Below are 13,134 nucleotides of genomic sequence, written 5' to 3'. Positions count from 1 at the left end.
TCTGCGGCGAAGGGGGCTGCACATGCGCAGATTGACCTCTGCGCATGTGCAGTGTTAAAACATCGGCGGTACGGCCGCACGCGGGCCGTACCGCACGAAGTAGAATAAGGGCCTATGTTATGCAACTTTGCCATAACTTGCTTCTCTGACCCACTTTGTGTTGTGGCCAAACCCCTTTTGGGCCCCTGGGACCCCCACAGGGTCAGGATTGGGGGTCTTAGTCATGAATCTAATCTGGACCCAATCAAGCCACCTTAAGTTAGTTTTGAAAAAATCTGTCCAACAGTGTCCAAATGCATACTGGATAAAAAACAGACAAATTACAGACGACAAAGATGTAAGATATGTCATTATACCACTGTATGTTCCTCTCATTCTTGGCTGCAAATCCAAGTGTTTAGGTGGTTAAACACATATTTTATAGTGTAGATAATTAATTTTGTTTTGAATGTTATGTTGTTTTGAAGTGCCTAGCACATTTTAATTCTAACAAGGACTAATGTCCCCTTCCCGTAATCTTTCCATTTGGATATTCATAAGGCCCAAGGGAACTGATTTTATGTTGTACTAAACATTGCACCTTGTAAATAAGCAATGAACTTGCCAAGCTCAGCAACATAATGCAACAGGCAGCGGAGAAGGAGAACTGTGATTATTTTTAAAAGGATCATTCATGATTTGGTTCCACGGGTTTCTAGCACATCTATGGAAATTGTAACACAACATTCAGCACAACTCTAAACTTTATAAGGCCAAGGAGGCACTTGCTGGAACATTTTCTTGTGTGATCAAGACAGATATGTTTCATAAGTTTTCCTCTATAAACGAATGTAGGAGTCAACTGTTTATATTGCTTATAGTTCTAAAAATATGTAATTGGTCCTTTACATTGAAGAGATGACTCGTCAATAAAGGATAATGGGGTAATTCAGCTTTATGGGCAGATTTACAAACATTGCTATTTAGTAATGTTTGTAAATCTGCGCATGTGTAAATGCCAGAGCACGTGTGTGCACACTCTTAAACTGCGGCTGCATTGCAAAAAATGCCTAAGCGCCAGTGTTGGTGACAAAAAAGGTTTGTGGGCATTGATTCGGCTTTTTACTGGCGCAGTTTAGACAATGGAGAAGTGTCTGGACTATTAGGGGTGTTTGGCCACAGCTGCTGCGTGATGACACACGCAGCCGTTGTGAAATATATATATATATATATATATATATATAGTCCATGACTAAGTGGCACTTTCACATGGATATATGACTATTCGTGCTGGAGTGCCATTCTCAGAAAGATGAATCCACTTTCATAAATATTGGTATTTTGCAGTAGGCAGAGAGCACTCACCAGGCTGGTAGATTTTCAGGCAACAAATTTATTCAGACATCAGGCATTGGTCGACGTTTCGGTCCACTGGGGGACCTTTTTCAAGACCACCCAAAGAAATAGCAAAATACCCTCCAGCCTGTCACTAATGGCACACACCCCCGGAAGTAAGCCTCCGCTAGAATCAGGGTGATAAACGCTCAACTACTAACCTAGTATATCTAAAATATCACAGGTACAGTATATCTTATTACGTACCTCTTAAATAGTTATGATCCCAGATTCCCGTCATCTGGGGAAGACTAGTAGCGGCGGCGGTAGCTGTGGAAGCGATTTGCGTTCCATCCAGCTGAGCCGCACGCAGCCAGAAGCCGGAAGTAAAACTACAACCAGCTGAAGACAAGACGCCCGTGCATCGCGTCAGTGAGACGCAAGATGCGTTCCACTTAGCCTTTACTTCCGCTCATAGTTTAACAGAGCGGCGGTATTCAAAATCATTATCGGGCACATGTTTTATTTCACCAAACAATCAGAATCCTTTAGTCTATGATCGGTTAGATGAGCACTATAGTAAACTTGAACAATATTGAGGTGTTATTAGGTATGGAAGCCCTGCAGGGTAAGCGTGAAAGCCGTAGTGACAGGTCAGGGGTCAAAAAAATTTCGTCAATACAGGTGTACACAGAATAATATAAACAAGAAAAAACACATCTAACAAAAAAAATCCTAACACTATGTTAAAAAAGTCAAGTGCCAAGAGACCACCAGTAACCCACATACTAGAAAAAATCTTTTGATCATTTGGGATATTTTTCATTTTAATCGATGCAACGATACATCGAATTTCCAGCTGTGATATCTTTTTAAAAAGACATCCATGAATCAGACTTGCTCTCTATCATCAGGACTGTTGGTAGCATTGTCCATAAATCACAGAGCAAACGGTCACCATGTCCTTTGACCATACTTTATATTATTCAAAGTAGCACTCTAGGGCAAGAATTTGAAGGTAGTGTCCCCATCCATTTTTTGGTCACAGAAAAATTGATAGATGGTTGACCTCATTCAGGCCCTTTGGCGCCACTGTTTCCAACCTATGTATCCATCTCGCCTCGGCCTTGAGCAGGAGCAAACCTCTATCACCACCTCTCGGTGGCGGTGGTACCCAATCAATAATCATCCCCCTCAACGTCGATATCTGATGTTGTGATTTGAGAAAGTGGGCCGCCACAGGTTTGTCTGTGGTCCCTGACTCAAATGCCAGTCAAATTGATGATCTATGTTGGGAGACCCTTTCTCTATATGTTCGGATCGTTTTCCCAACATAGTAGAGCCCGCAAGGGCATGTGAGAAAGTATATGATGTGGTCCAATTGGCAGGTCAATCTGTGTCTTATGTAGATTTTCTTTCCACTTTGTGGATGGCTGAAGAATTTTCCAAACTGCATTGCCCTGCAGAACGTACATCCAAGACACCTATAGCAGCCTTTACTCTGGCTCAGCCAATTGGTCTTGCCTTCTGTCATGGGTCTCATATCGGCCCGAAGGAGGAGGTCCTTAAGATTGCGACCTCTCTTGATGCTCATCAATGGTGGGGATGCAGAGATACTGCTAAAAGCAGGGTCAGTCCCAATCAGGTCCCAATGCTTCCTGATGGCCCCTTTGGTTGCATTCAGGTTGGTATCACATCTGGTGTTAAGAATAACTCTCCCAGGGGTCACAACCTTAGGTCTTTTTTGTTCATTCGCCACAATGTCTCTTGCCCTGGTGAAGCACCTCTGCAGAACGATCCTGCTGTAGCCTCTCTCAAAGAATCTTTCCTGGCATTCATTGAGTTGTATTTCTGCCTGGACAGCATCAGAGTTGTTTCTCAGAACCCGTACCAGTTGAGAGATCGGAAGGCTAGACTTCAGATGAGGGAGATGATGGCTCGAGGACCATAACAGCATGTTGCGATCTGTTGTTTTTCTATAGAGTGTGTACTCCAGAAACTGATTTTTACACGAAAGAGTCAGATCCAAAAAGTTGACCGACACCTTGTCTGCGCAGGCAGTAAAACGAATAGGTGAGTCCAGTTTGTTCAATGATTCCACCATCGTCTGGAATGACGCAACATCTCCCCTCCAGATCATTAGGACATCATCGATGAACCTCCGAAAAAATATTATATTGCTTGCATATGGAGTTAGTATGTGTTCATGTTCATACCAGTTCATGAAGGTGTTCGCATAGGCCGGGGCCAGATTTGACCCCATGGCCGTACCTGCATTTTGCACATAATAGTCACCTAAATACATAAAGTGATTCATCTCCAGTACTGCAGTCAATAAAGATAGAATGAACTCAATAGGTGGTCCATCAAAGGGGCCATGTAGCAGGGCTCTCCTTACTGCATCTATGCCCTCCCTATGCGGAATCACCGTATAGAGAGAGCATACATACATTGTGGCCAGGATACATCCCTCCGGGACCGGTCCCAGTGCCTTGATATCAGATATCAGGTGGCCCGTGTCCCTTAAAAAGGTCTGGGTCTGTTTAACGAATGGCTGCAAAAAGAAATCAACATATTTCGCTATGGGCTGCAGAATGGACCCCCTAGCTGAAATGATTGGTCTGCCCGGTGGCCTATCCAAAGATTTGTGTATCTTTGGCAACGTGTAGACCACCGGGCAGATCGGGTGTGTGACCCTGAGGAAGTCAGCTACATCTTCGTCAATCCATCCCTGTGCAAGCGCTTGGTGAATAAGTATATCAACCTCCTTTTTTATACGTATCATCGGGTTAAAACTCAACTTAGAGTACGTATTAGTGTCGGCCAGTTGTCTCTTCAGTTCTGTGTCATAATCCTTAAAGTCTTGCAAAACAACCGCTCCGCCCTTATCGGCGTTGCGTATTACAATGCTACTATCATTCTGTAATGTACGTAAAGCTGCTCTCTCATCTTTTGTTAAGTTGTCAAATGACCTATGTTCTTTATTGGCCCTCAGGCAGTCATTATTGGTCATCCTCAAAAAAGCTTTTAAACTTGCGTTGTTGGATTGGGGATCGAAATTACTAGGATTCTTAAATCTAGTTTGAGTCTGGTTTGTAAGACTAGGGTTGCTATCTTTATTGTTAAAGTACTCCTTTAATCTGAGTTTACGGCCAATTTTAAAGTGATCCACTGACCACTCAAAAGAGTCAAACCTGTTTGTAGGTATGAAGGTCAAACCTTTAGATAGCAATGAGGTCTCAGCTGATGTCAGTTTATGACTTGATAAATTAAAAATTAATTCCTGGGGTTCTTTTTCCCTCTTGGCCTGCCTCTTCCCCTTGTGCCCCCTCCTCGGGTGTGGTCTTTTAGTCTTAGATTTGGACCAGTCCGGCCTGTTGCCGGGTCCACCTCTAAAAAAGGTCCAGTACTGGAAAATCCAGAGGGGGGCAAGCTCTCGTTAGTATCTGAACCAGATGATGAATAGTTAGTACGGAAATTGGTTCTGTTGGAAAAATATCTATCAGATCTATTAGTATATGTTTTCCTACTATTACCGCTATTACCATGGAGCCACCTATACACGTTGTGTTTCTGGTAGTCTAATTCAACGGTTTCTAGCTTCTTTCTCTTAAACGTAATTAAGTCTACCCTGTATTTATCGACTTGATTTTGCAGATGTTCAAGCCAATTATCAGTTTTATCCTCTCTCAGGGTGGGCATAGATTCAGTTTCAAATTTACGTAGGTCAGATCTAACCTTTAGCAGCTCATTGCTTACTTCTTCGATCACCAAAAAAATAAGGTCCAGGGAGCATTTATTTAACACCCCACACCATCGGACACAGAACGTGGGGTTGCTACGCCCGATGGTGGGGGCATTTGCCACCCTGAACCCGCGTGGAATAAGTTTTTTCCGAAAGTATTCGGATAAGAATTGCCCATGTAAAATTAAATCAACTTCCCTCTTTTTCAGCTGATTTATTTTATGAAAAAGGTCAGAGGGTGTTTTAGAGGGTAGATGGTCAAATTCCTCCTGGTTGAATAATACCTTCTCTACTTCATCATCAGTTAAACTGACTTGTATTGATAAAGCATCAGACAGTGTCTTCTCATCAAGTAGGCAGTAACCAGTGGCCATTCCAAACCTCTATAGATAGCTCAAAAAACTCTGACCAATTCCGCATACAACTCAATACCAGGTTGAGAACATTCACATACAATACAGGAAAAATATATAGAAAATATACAAAAAACAACAATCTGAAAGCACTGTGGGTGGCGCTGTATACTGGTGGTATAGGTTTACACTTGACTTAGTAAAAACAATGAATGGATAAACTCATCTTCCAGGGCTGTCCACATCCAATCTCCATAGCTCCCATATAGGGAGATGCAAGCAATATATTCAACTGAGCCAACTTCAATCAGTTATTTGTATATGGGTGCACACTCAAAGGAACAATAAACTTGGTCCTTAAATATATAGTCCATGACTAAGTGGCACTTTCACATGGATATATGACTAATCGTGCTGGGGTGCCATTCTCAGAAAGATGAATCCACTTTCATAAATATTGGTATATTGCAGTAGGCAGAGAGCACTCACCAGGCTGGTAGATTTTCAGGCAACAAATTTATTCAGACATCAGGCATTGGTCGACGTTTCGGTCCACTGGGGGACCTTTTTCAAGACCACCCAAAGAAATAGCAGCTTATCAAACAAAGCTCACATAGGGTTTAAATACCCTCCAGCCTGTCACTAATGGCACACACCCCCGGAAGTAAGCCTCCGCTAGAATCAGGGTGATAAACGCTCAACTACTAACCTTGTATATCTAAAATATCACAGGTACAGTATATCTTATTACGTACCTCTTAAATAGTTATGATCCCAGATTCCCGTAATCTGGGGAAGACTAGTAGCGGCGGCGGACAATGCTACCAACAGTCCTGATGATAGAGAGCAAGTCTGATTCATGGATGTCTTTTTAAAAAGATATCACAGCTGGAAATTCGATGTATCGTTGCATCGATTAAAATGAAAAATATCATAAATGATCAAAAGATTTTTTCTAGTATGTGGGTTACTGGTGGTCTCTTGGCATTTGACTTTTTTAACATAGTGTTAGGAATTTTTTTGTTAGATGTGTTTTTTCTTGTTTATATTATTCTGTGTACATCTGTATTGACAAAAAAATTTTGACCCCTGACCTGTCACTACGGCTTTCACGCTTACCCTGCAGGGCTTCCATACCTAATAACACCTCAATATTGTTCAAGTTTACTATAGTGCTCATCTAACCGATCATAGACTAAAGGATTCTGATTGTTTGGTGAAATAAAACATGTGCCCGATAATGATTTTGAATAACGCCGCTCTGTTAAACTATGAGCGGAAGTAAAGGCTAAGTGGAACGCATCTTGCGTCTCACTGACGCGATGCACGGGCGTCTTGTCTTCAGCTGGTTGTAGTTTTACTTCCGGCTTCCGGCTGCGTGCGGTTCAGCTGGATGGAACGCAAATCGCTTCCACAGCTACCGTCGCCGCTACTAGTCTTCCCCAGATGACGGGAATCTGGGATCATAACTATTTAAGAGGTACGTAATAAGATATACTGTACCTGTGATATTTTAGATATACAAGGTTAGTAGTTGAGCGTTTATCACCCTGATTCTAGCGGAGGCTTACTTCCGGGGGTGTGTGCCATTAGTGACAGGCTGGAGGGTATTTAAACCCTATGTGAGCTTTGTTTGATAAGCTGCTATTTCTTTGGGTGGTCTTGAAAAAGGTCCCCCAGTGGACCGAAACGTCGACCAATGCTTGATGTCTGAATAAATTTGTTGCCTGAAAATCTACCAGCCTGGTGAGTGCTCTCTGCCTACTGCAAAATACCAATATATATATATATATATATATATATATATATATATATATATATATATATATATATATATATTGTAAAACAAGGAAGGTGATAATAGCGCTAATCCCTAAAATGGGTAGTAGAGTATTCAGAAAAAAAGTGTCCTGGTTTTAACACTCCTCTATTTTTTGGCAAGTAACCATTATAGTGGGAGAGATAAGATGCTGTACTTTATGCGGGCGACTTGATGGGAGGTGGGCACTGTGACCAATAAAACACTAACCATTAAAGTTTAGCCCGCTTGATATAGAATCTACAGTATACCTATATAGTTATGTAAGAAATACTAGGGTTAGTTATATATACCCATCTCAATAAATCTACACTGGACACACAAATATAGGAAGCATGCGTTACAGATGCAGTCCAAAGTTATGGGCGGTAGTATCTGCATTAGACGTATGCGTTCCAGTGCGTTCCAGAGCAGTCTAATTGACTGGCATTATTGCGGCAATTGATATGGGTATATATACAGCCCTGGGTTAGACACTTTTTTACCTCTTGAAGAAGTCCAGAAGGGCAGCAGAGGACGAAACGCGTTGAGAGTGTCTGAGTGCCAGGACGTTGGCATTTTTCCTATGCCAGTTCCTGCCATTTCCAGGCATATATAATTAGTTGAAAGTATTTACACAAATAGAGACACACCCATGATCAGACCACCGAACCAGAACACTGGTCACACCCCTCACATTTATTAGGTGCTGGCCACAACCCCTATTATTGCGCATAATAGGCCCTGGATAATTTTCAGCTACAGGCCCATTTAGACCTTAATTTGGCACTGCCAATAGTGCAGTATTGTCAGATTTAATTTAATATTTTTAAAACAGTAACAACGTATGACATGCGTACCAAAGTGATCATCAGTGGTGGACTGGATACTATTTGGTGTTAAACATAATCCACACTGGCAAACACAGCAACGACGAGAAAGACCTGCTCAGTGCTTCAGGGCTCAGCACAGTTCTCGGTCTCTGTCTCGGCTCGCCTCCAAGTTGCGTCAGTCAGGCCACGCCCCTATGGGTGTCACTGATTAAGTCTCTGACAAAACGTTAATTAGGTCCGCCCAAATTCCGTTGCCACCAGGTCTTACTGTATGTGGGACAAGAATCTGTAAGTTCCTGGGAGCAGGCAAGAGGAGATGTAAGTAAAGGAACTACCTAGAAGAAAGTCACTTAAGAATCTGTGACTTTGTAACAAAAACAAAATAAACAGTGACCTCATCGCTAAAACTGAAGATAACTCGACCTCATCGCAAAAACAATGATGTGCGACCTCATCGCAAAGATGAGATTTGAGCACTACACAATCTCACGGGGATCTAGACCCCAAAACACACAACAGAATACACCATGCCAATAAACAATATAATACACCACGCAGTGCACGAAGTAGAAATTTTAAAGAGGGGGGTATAGAAAAATAAAGGATTTAGTTATGCGGGCACCGGAAAACATTGTTTTATTCTATTCAATTTTTTTTTTTTTCATATGTACTGTATGTTTATTATTAATTTTTTTATTGAGATCCTACTCACTCATTAAAATTTGAGAGCGCTGCAACTATCCCTCTTTTGTTCTTTCTCAATCAATACTAGGGATCTGACTAATCCCCAGTTGCAGCAGCTCACCCTGAGCCAAACAACCACGACCAGCGCTCTAAACAGCCTTTGCTGTTTTTCTTTTTTACCGGGCACCGGAAAAGGGTAAATGTGGTCAGTGAAAAAGGGGGCGTGTCTTTAAGTGTAGCGTACCACACCACAGACCCCTATTACTATCTAGTAATAGTGCCCCTTACACATTGTGCCCCCCAGTATGAGCCAAAATTCAAGGACAGCAAGGACAAAGGGACAGGGAGAGTGACAGCAGAAAGAGACTAACAGCGGGAACACAGAGAGAGTGACAGTGGAGAAACAGAGAGAGTGACACAGGACACAGGGGACACAGGGACAGCCACATTTGTATATTGGGCATAACGATGTGTGGCAAATGTATAATGAGCATCATGGTGTGTAGCATATGTATAATGGGAATCATGGTGTGGCATATATACAATGGGCATCACAGTGTGCGGCAAATGTATAATGAGCATCACTGTGTGTGACATATGCTCATTATACATATGCCCCACACCATGATGCCCATTAGACATATGCCACACACCGTGATGCCAAATATACATATGCCACACACCGTGATGCCCATTAAACATATGCCACACATTATGACGCGCATTATACATATGACACACACCTTGAAGCCCAATATACATATGCCACACACCGTGATGCCCATTATACATATGCCACACACCGTGATGCCCATTACAGATCTGCCACACAGTTAGATGCCCATTACTTATTATGGCACATAAGTGCAGCTTACCGACATGCTCATTTCTAGGAGGGTTCTTTCTCAATGCCGAGAATTACATGGTCAATTCGAGGGGCTTCCTGCTTGATGCTAGGGTCCTCATACTCGATGCCAAGGAGGTTTAATGCTCATTGCCAAGGGGGTTTACATGCTCCTTGCCAGGGGGAAGCAGTCAGGCAGCCGGGCAGAGAGGGTGTGCTGCCCGGCTGTCTAAAGAGCGTGTCCGCAGTGGCTGCAGTGAAATAGTCTGACAGCCGAGCAGAGAGGGGTGTGCTGACCGGCTGTCTAAAGAGCGGGTCCGCAGTGGATGCAGTGAAATAGTCTGACAGCTGGGCAGAAGCGGTGGCTGCCCGGCTGTCTTCAGTTCAGAGCGGGTCCGTGGCTGTTTGAAATATCGCGCAGGGCAACCAGCCAATAGGAGCTTGCGGCCCAGCAGCCAATCAAGAGTGGCAGTGGTGGCTCATGATTGGCTGCCGGGACGCAAGCTCCTATTGGCTGGCAACCCGTTGCAATATTTCAAACCTACTCTGACTGAAGACAGCAGAGTTTTTACATTTGCAGATGGGAGATACAAGGATGATTACCAGCATTTTTCAAACGTGTATAGAAAACTGAAATCACATTTTAATGTCACCCTAAGAACTGTAAATATTTTAATTGGTACCTATCACATTTGTACCTCTAATTCTCTGCATATGGGGCTAACTCAGAATGGATTGCAAACCTAAGAATTCTCAAATCGAGCTATTATCGAATGACTGCGCATCTGTGCCATTGCCAATGCGCAGAGGAGAAAAAGTGACTGGAAATGCTTATGAATCATAAACACGATGCTGCCAGAGCTTGAGTTACAGAAAGCCGCCATTCGGGTGTCAAAAGCTGACATTTTGTGGGTGTGTCTGAAAAAACGCAGGTGTGCCCAGGTGTTTTTGAGGAGGGTCATGCGATGTCAGCGATGACTACTTCCACCCGGTCTCAGTCACAGATTAGTGGAAGCCTCAGACCTACAAAAAATTGCACATATGGCAAAAACACTTTGGTGGCTCGAGAATTACGCATGAATTTGTGAATGGATAGCCATTAGCGATAATCGATTATCTCGCAGTTTAGCAAGGGTGTTTTCTCTTTCTGTCTGGGTGGCAGTTTCCTCCTCGCAGTTCACTGCGAATTCTCACATGAGCCGCCAAGTCCATGATCACTAACATCCTATCATAATCTTGTGATATAACTAAGGTGCCACTTTTTGGGGGCTTAGGTTGATTTTGCCATTCTTCTATGCACTTCTATCAGGTCACTTTCCTCAAACGAGTCGAGCAACATGAATCTTGTGGTCATTATCACAATGTAGGTTTGTTTTGCATTATCTCTAATTAAATTGACCCCTTAATATGGAGATTCAGCAAAATAAAAATACTTCTTTATAAAAATAGTACAAGGCAAAGAGATCATCAGTATTGTAGCTGCGTTACATTGGCCGGATTCCCGTACGAATACATTCCCACAGGAAGAGATATCAGACAACTGTTGCCCTGAGCAGTTTACACTTGACTGAAAATCCTCCGCAGGACATTGTTTCATCCCTCTTGTTTTGCCTTTTTCTTTTTTCTTTTTTAGCATTTTCAATTAATGAAAGATTTGTGAGATGCGCTGCTTTGCTGGATGGTTTAATACCTCTTTCATTTGTATTTTTTTTATTGAGCTTTCATCTCTTATTCTAATTTCCAGCATCCCATCATCCCACACTGCATTGGTCAAATAAACCCCATAAATCTACCTTTTGTGTCCTTGTAATCCTTTTATTCTCTAAATCTAGTCTAATCCAAAAGGGCTCCTTTCATCTTGGTAGTTTGCGACAGGGTCACTACTGTTTCCTATGATTTTCAATCTATTCAGCTCTGACTGGGTAGCACCTGCTAAATAGCATATTGCTGTCCTTCCTTCCTCCTTCCAGATGGCTTACATTTCTCCACACTGCTAATCATATTAGAAAGGTTGAGAGACTTTGGGTGGGGTGGAATACCCAGAGCTATGTTCTTTTATCTGCTGGTGTCACTGTTAACCCCTCACTTTCTATTGCCGGTCATGAATTACAATGTAACAGCACATATTTTCTTTTAAACTGCTACTGAAAATGCGCTAAAGCTCCTGGTATGGACTAAAACTAATACTGGAGAGAAGATTGCAGGGCCCAGCACACTTTGCTTTTGTTCCCTTTGCAGAATAATATACAATAAAGAGCCCTCTGCCAGCACACCATCTATTCCATTAGACTCACATTTCCACACTCATATTTTTATCAGGTACAGATATGTGACCACAACTATAGCAAATGTAAAAAAAAAAATTGTACATACCCACCAAGTCTGCTGAAGGCAGTGCACACCCACCAAGTCTGCTGAAGGCAGATTATAGTTTTTTAACTGATACAGTATTTATGCAGATTTCATGAGCAGGCTCAAAAATCAAGTAAATTAAGCATTCTGTATTTACTCCTTGTATACCTTGTATACATTTGTGACAATGAGGCAATGGCAATGGGCATAATTCTGCATCAGTTGCAGTTTTGCTAAATTGGCAAAACTGCAATTACTATATCTTCATGCTGGGGGCCGCTCACCATAGGACAAGGCTGCACAGCATGTAAATGTAATTGTAATTGCATTACTAGTGTAGTCCCCTTCCTCCACCGCCATTTTTCAGTTTGCAGACATGACGTGACATGACGAAGTATCCCCAACCCACCCTGAAAACAGTCCTGACATATCTGCCTTGTCCAGACTGTGCCCCATAATGCATTGTGGCAGCTGTGCATGTGCAGAAGTATGAAAATCAGCACATAGGAATTATTGCACTTCTGCGTGGACTGTCCCCATGTAGATCTATGTGCAACGTTGCACACAGGATACCTCCAAACTTTGGAGGTAATGAAAGCGTGACTCCAAGAAACATCATGCTCCCAGAAAGGGGGTGTGGTCTATTCAAAAGGGGGCATGGCTTTGAAGGGATGATGCTCCCAAAAAGCCACACCCCATTTCTCCACCTTGGGGGTATGGCCAGAGCTCTGTGAGCTGCTGGACATACCCACTGCCTGACTTGAATAGACGCTGTGCATTTTTCATTCTGCTGCATCACTCATCTTTAATGCGAACACAATGCTTTTTTTTTAGTAATCACAAAGAAAAATATTGTATGCTCTCACCAGAGTATGAGGGCCTTTTAAAACCGAAATAAATGATTAGGGCATGGTATTGGCTACAAATCACTTTTTTAATTATGCTGAAGTGAGTACCTAATAATGTAGGTAACCATTGCATGTAAAAAGTTTCTTAATACTGTACACATTTGTATCATTTAAAAGGAAAGGAGATCGTTAGGGTTAGGCTGTGGGAATGGAAATATCCTCATTAACAACCTCATTAGCATCAGATACACACATATTCCTCTCATCATGTTGCACTTCCACTCTACTGTCCTCAATTTCCATGTCACAGACTTTACTTGAACTGATCATTCCCATATTTGCCGAGGATGCACAAATGGTGGA

This window comes from Crinia signifera, chromosome 5 (assembly GCF_055691185.1).
Source record: "Crinia signifera chromosome 5, ASM5569118v1, whole genome shotgun sequence".
Classification (NCBI taxonomy): Eukaryota; Metazoa; Chordata; class Amphibia; order Anura; family Myobatrachidae; genus Crinia; species Crinia signifera.
The sequence above is the reverse complement of the archived record's forward strand: the minus strand, read 5'-3'. Positions refer to the sequence as shown.